This window comes from Notamacropus eugenii, chromosome 3, assembly GCF_028372415.1.
Source record: "Notamacropus eugenii isolate mMacEug1 chromosome 3, mMacEug1.pri_v2, whole genome shotgun sequence".
Taxonomy (NCBI): Eukaryota; Metazoa; Chordata; class Mammalia; order Diprotodontia; family Macropodidae; genus Notamacropus; species Notamacropus eugenii.
Genome location: NC_092874.1, coordinates 340495353 through 340502392, shown reverse-complemented (window position 1 = coordinate 340502392; position 7040 = coordinate 340495353). Strand labels below are relative to the sequence as shown.

The window sequence follows — 7040 nt, the reverse complement described above, 5'->3', positions numbered from 1 at the left end:
TGCTATTTACTATTTAAACTTCAAGGACATTAAGCCGTGATTGAGAAATCCCTTTACAGATTATAATTGAAATCTGAGTCTCAGCCAAGTAAGCAAGATTTGTCCTAGGAATCAGACATTATACTCTCACAGATGAATGCACTGATTTTAAAACTCTAGATCTGTTCCCTCTTTGTAGTTACCTTTCTAAAACATAGATACTTTGATTGAAAGAATGTGCCTCAGTTAAAAATGAAGTACTTATTAATTTACATAATGTGAATTTAATAATAAGAACAATTTCTCTGCCCTCTATAGTCCTTTCAGTTTAATTGGGGTTCAATAGACACTCATAACCCATTCCCTTCTTTTTTTCTTTTAAAAATTTCTATAAAGGAGTATTGATCAGAAAAGTTTTTCATCAATCCAAGTGTCCTTTTGAGTTCCTTTCAGAAAATTACAGTTTGTGGATTTTTGTCAGAAATGGGCACCTTTCATGGAGCTAAATGTGTATTAGTCATTTGGTGAGGTGAAACAGGGAATTTCCTCCAGATCTATTATTCTTATATCCAGAATTGTAAGGGACTTCAGAGGCTGCATAGTTCAATCCCCCAATTTTATAGACAAGATGATTGAGGCCCAGGGACATTAAACGAATTGCTGAAAGTCCCACAGGTAATAAGCATCAGTCTTGTCCTCTGACTCTAGAACTAGTACTCTTTCTGTCATTACACTCTGCCTCTTCCTAACTGGGAGTTCCCTTGAAGATGAATGATGACTAAGATTTAGAAGGGGATGGACTCTTAGATACCAGTCTGTGTAATATAAGATTGAGTTGTCAAAATGTCTATGCTCCTTTGGGAGTCTTTTCCAGCATTCTGTGTCCCTTGAGTTTTTAGCGTGGAGTGCAGGTAGCCCTCCCCTGCAGAAACATGTAATAGTTCCAGACATGGGGTTGCCCAGGTGATTTCTAAGGTTTGAATTCTCAAGTCTCTCAATTTCTAGCTCTTTCTCTTTTCTTTTCAGGGCAGTGAATAGGAATCCTAATAAATGAATGCTGTGAACATTAGTAATTGCTTCATAAGTAATCCCAAGTTTGAGAGTTTCTAGTTTCAAGGGTCAGAAACAAGACATCCATAAGGAGATTCCCTTAATCATGTGTTTCTTGGTGAACAGATCCACCAAATAGGAGGATGCTGTAGGTGAAGTACTAAAGCCAGGACTGGGCAGGCATCTGGACCTTATCAGCTGTTAATGTTGATTGTTATGAGCTGCTAAGACAATGAAGACCTGAGGTGAATGCATAAATATCGGCTCAGGACTCCCACAGAGGGTCTTTTACTTTCTATGGAATATAATTAACACGTAACACAGATTGTTCTAGCTCCGTTCTCTCAGGGTAGGCTTGTTACATTTTTCTCCCAGGTACCAAGAGGGGCTTATGGAGACTCTTTCCTCTGCTATTGGCTGAAGTCCCCACTGTGGGTCTCCCCCATTTTAGGTCCTTGTGACTTGCACACCAATTTCATTTGGCCACCTAATATCAGATTTACTTTTACACAGGGATATTTATTTCAAAGATACGGCAAGAACAAACATACAAACATTTCCCCCAACATTTCTGGTGGCATAATTCTCCCTATACCCCCTCAGTCTTTGAGGAAGGAGGCATTACTTCAGTTTCTTTATGCTTAAATATACCAAGTTGAAGTTCAAAACTGGCAGTGCCATCTTCTGCTGGACTGGTACCACGAGATCTGCACTCCACAAGACATCACTTCTGGGAAAACCAGATAAGGGACTTCACTCCCTAAAAGAAGATAGAACAAAAAGGTTCAAGTTGGTTTAACTAAAGGAGGGAGAGTGGGAAGAGAGAAGCTCTCAGATCCTCCATCCTTATTGCATGATATGTGTAGATGTCCTTCACCTTTTGGCACAAATTCAGTAATAATTTTGGACATTGCCATGTCTGGTATTTTAAAGATGCTGATAGTTCTGATATCTTAGACAATGTGAGGGCAAGGGGAGATAACTTGCAGTCACAAGGTAGGTAAATGCAGAAAGTCCACACATGCTTTCAGTTGCCAGTTCTTTCTCATCTTTCATGTGTGTGACATACTTTTAGGTGGTCTGAATATGTGCCAAAACTCATTAAAACTGTAGTGGTTTTTGGAGTATTTAATGCTTTCTGTATTTGCTCATGCACTCCTGTGAGATTTTTTGCTTCTTATGAGGTTTCTGTGAAGGAAATGATAAAGGAAATTAAAAGCTATCTCATTTTGATATTTATGTGGCACAATGAATAACTTCATAGGAGGTACTCAGTTTAATTACTTTTATAGAGATTCTAAACATGAGTCATACCTAAACTTTATTTTAGAAATGTCTCCAGTTTTATCCTAGGGGGTAGATCCACACAGAGGTCCGCAAAAGAACTTGTCTTCTCTAAGGGGTTAGACTCCCTAGAATGGAGCTGGTCTTTGTGAGCCCAGAGTTAAGGTCCTTTCTTCTTCTATTCCCTCTATACACACACTCTCTCTCAGTGAGTCATCTACTCACATGAATTTAATTGTTACCTCATTCAACCAACAAAGATTTCTTTAGTTCTTATTACATGCCAGGCACTGTGTTAGATGCTGCTGGTAAAAATATATTGAGTGAAACAATCTATACTCTTTGAGTACACACACCTACCCCCCATATATATATATATATATATTTCATGAAACTTCATGGAGAAGGTAGTGGTTCAAGTTCATCTTGAAGGAAGAAGAGAGAGATACTATGAGGTAAAAGGGAAGAGGGAGTACAAAGACATGGAGATGGGCAATGAAGTGCTATGTATGAGGAACAAAGAGAAGGTAAGTTAGACCAGAGCATAGGAAAGGAAATTTGCCCAACAACTCTGGAAAGATTAGTTGGGCAAGGTTGTGAAGAGCTGTAAATGCTAAACAGAAGAAGTTAGAAACAATTCTATAAGCAATTGTTTGTCATTTGTTTTCCTTTTTATAGCAAGTCAAAGTGTATTTAAAAAGGTAATTTTTTTTACATATTATTTTAAAATGAAAATTTATGTTTTTGAATTAAGCAATATTACAAGCTATTTATAACGAAGTAATGTTTACATTTCACAAATGTAAAAATGTCAGAAGAAACTCAAATTACCGCTTGGATCTTTGGTGACTGAAGTGTTTGATTCCAAATGGTACAGGTCAGGTCCCATCTCTCTGTGGAGCAGTCCTCATTCAATCACATCAGACTTTAGGATAACTGATTTCTGTCGCTATTCCATGATAGTTATTATGGTCCCTTCACATTAAAATACACCCATTCCCCCCCACCCCAATCTTTACCCTAGCTGTTCTTGACAATCCAATATTTCTTTTCAGTTTATTCATCAGCACCATAGCTCATAACCAGCATGCTATGATTTAGCTGTTGACTACTGTACTTTGGTTCATAATAAACACCAGACTCATAGAATTGGAAGGAAAAATGTGATTCATCAATAGTAACAGAGATGGGACCCACAGTTGCCACAACCTCTGTGAGAGGACTTTCCTGCCCTGATGGGATGTCCACATATCCAGTGACAATATGACCAGAGTATTCTGGCAGATACTGGCAGCGGCCATCCTTTCCATTATAGGGATAGGATTCCACTGTATCAATGCCTCCATTTTTCTTAACATATTCAAAGGCATTATCCATGAAACCCCAAAACAGCCTACATTTCCTTCTTCCCAAGAGCAGTCAACCAAATTCTGCTCACTAAATGAAACAAGTTTGCCTGTCTTATGGAACCACTGGCCTTCCAGGGAACAAGTTGCACTAAATGCCTAGCAGCAACCATTGATTCTTAATAGGAGTTACACAGCCTTGTTTTCTCCAGCCTACAGATTCAAGGACCTGTTCATAGAGAGGTTCAGTAAACAGAGTTCCTTTGGTCTTCCTTTGAAATCTGTTTTGTCAAAAGCCATTTACCACTTGTCTCAATTCCTCATTGGCCACATCTCCAAACTTGTTTGTTTCCATCCAGAAACTACATTTGCCAGCATTGTACTCCAGATTGTGCATTTCAGTCTTTCTCAAATTCTTCTTCCATGTTGCTTGCCTCCAATTATATTTTTCTCTCCATAGGTCCTTCTGTGTTGTGACTTCCATTGTACCCATTTAGCATCTAAAGTCGTATCAAGTTGTGGAGCAGCAGCTGCTATCCTTAAACATAGGGAAGCTAAACAGAGGTAGAAATTCATGTTTCAAACCTGAGCACCTTTGCAGCAGTGGGACCTGGAGAGAGATGGGCCTCTAAGGATACTTAGGGGTCCTGATAGGAGACTGCTATCTGTCATTTGTTTTCCAAAGAGGACCAATGATGTCACAGGGTGATATCTTGACTCATCTACAAATTGGATTTAAATGAGGCAGAGTTGTGCAAATTATCAGTCTCACTCCTTTATTGTCATTAGTCATTGAAGTTCAGTGTCAGGACAAAACTCCAGATGATAGGCAGTGGTTTGGGATGAAGTGGATGACCTTGGCATCTTCAATGTCTGACTAATTTCTAAGCCTTCCACAGTGCCTGCTTCAGCCACCTTCATGGTTATTAGAAGAAATTGTTCTCATTCATCCATTCTGCCAATAAAGTCTTTACATGCGTAGGATAAATATCTCCCTAAGGCACTGACATGCTTGAAGCCTGTTGGTTATCATTAACTTGGTTTAGTCCACTGTCTAGACAGTTTTACTGGGGTGTGGCTGCTGTGCATGCCATAAATTCTTGCAGTCACAGGTGAGAATGAGAACAATAAGGAGCCACTGGAGTGTATTGAGTAGATGAGTTACATGGTCAGATCTATATTTAAGAAAATAACGTTAGAAGCAGTGAGAATGAGCTGAAGTGGAAAGATTCTTGAGGCAAGAAAAAAATTAGGATAACATAAGAGAGAAGTAATGATAACCTGAATAGAGGTGGTAGTTATATGGGTAGAGAGATAGCATATACAAAAGATGTGGAGGGAAAATTATAAGATTTGAAAACTGAATGAATACTTGGGATAGGAGAAAGAGTAGTCAAGGATAATGACAAAATAATGAATATGGCATAGTAGAAGAAAGGTTGTGCCTTTGACAATCATGAAGAAATTTGGATGAAGGGTGAATTTGGGGCAAAATATGAGTTCTACTTTGGGCATGTTGAATTTGGGGTGTTTCCAGAACATTTAGCTTGAAATGTCCAGTAGGCTTTTGGTAATGTGATGTTGAAGAATTTTTACATTGATGACTCTTAGATCATTGTTTCCAGTACTCTTTTCTTTTCTGAGTTCCAGTCCTGTATCACCAACTGCATATTGGACATTTCTAACTAGATACCCTATAGTCATCTCTTATGTGATATATGAAAAACAACTCATTCTCTCTCTCTGTCCTTCAAAATAAAATTACCCAGGTTTTTTCCTGAAGTTTCTTAATTCTATTGAAAGCTCTACTATACTTCCAGTCATAGAGGTTTAAAACCTCAGTGCCATCCTCAACTTTTGACTCTTACTCTGAGTGTTTCCTCAGATGTCTCATTTTTAGTATTTCTACATCTAAATCTTCTCTCCCCCAACACAGCTACCATTGTGGTTGTAGTGTCAACATGATATTCATAGCTCTTATGGCAGCCATGAATATGCTCAATTATACACACTATATGTATACACATTATCAGGTCTTCCCACAAACAAACAAACACTTAGGAGCCTAGCTGTCTGCCTTTCTCTCTCCCTCAGTTCTGACTACTCTTACCAATTTTGTCTGAGTTCTGCTCTAGCTCCATCTCTTCCTATTCCACCCTTCCTGCTCCACACCTTCCTCCACCTGTTCAGCAAGTTCCTCCCACCACAAACTCATGTGACTCAGACTTCCATGTGACCCAGGCAGTTCACATGGGCCTATCAATGAATGGGAAAGATCTTCCCATTCAAATTACCATTACAGTGGTTCGACTTCTCATCTCCTCTCACATGCACTATGTTAAAAGCCTTCTAATTGGTTTCCTTATCCAAAGTCTTTTCTTCTCCAATCCATCCTTTGATGTTATTGTCGTTTAAGCATTTTTCAGTCATGTCCAACTCATTGTGACCGCATCTGGGACTTCTTTGACAAAGATATTGGAGTGGTTTGCATTTTATTCTCTAGCTCATTTGACATTTGAGGAAAGGGAGGCAAACATATAGTTAGTAAGTACCTGAGGACAGATATAAATTCACAGAGATGAGCTTTTTGACTCCAGGTCCTGGATTCTATCGATTATGCCACCTAACTACCCAAATTCATCCTTTATATAACTGCCAAATTGATTGTTTTAAAATTTAAATCAACATCTCACACCCATACTCAGTACACACATGCCTGTCTCTGGGATCAAATATAAAGTCCTTTGGAATCAAAAACTCTCACAAATTGGACCTGATATTACTTTCTATCTTTATTTCACATACAGCCAAACTAAACTTCTTGCTGGTCTTCATGCAAGACAGTCATCTCCTGCCTCCATGCACTTAATGCCTACTTTCAGCCATGCCTGGAACACTCTTCTCCTCATGTCCATCTCTCCAAATTCCATCAAGGCTTAACTCAAGTGCTGTCATCCACATGAGACCTTTACTGATACTTCCTTGTCTGATCTTCCCCTGAGAAACACTTTGCATCTATTGCATGTATATACATGTACGTATATGTATATGTTTGTTTATTTCCAAAATATATACATGTTGTCTCTTCTTGCTTTAATGAAGATTCCTTGAGGGCAGAGAATGCATTCTCATTTGTATTTGTATCCTCAGTGCTTCTGAGACTTGGTAAAGAAAGTCCAAAGTGCAGTTTGGAGAGAGAGGTAAATAGGTAGGAGAGGAATATGCGCTCATATATGACCTACTATGTGCCAGACACTGTTCTAAGAGCTTTTGCAAATAATATTTCTAAGATCCTTATAACCACCCTTAAAGGTGCTATTATAATCCCCATTTTACAGATGAGAAAACTAAGGTAAACAAAAGTTAAATGACTTGTCCAGA

The 7040-nt window shown here is 38.6% G+C and overlaps 1 pseudogene; it reads right to left on the bottom strand.

The window, feature by feature from the left end:
• Nucleotides 1-3369: 3369 nt before the first annotated feature.
• LOC140532162 (procathepsin L-like) lies at nt 3370-4235 on the bottom strand (annotated as a pseudogene).
• Between the last annotated feature and the right edge of the window lie 2805 nt (nt 4236-7040).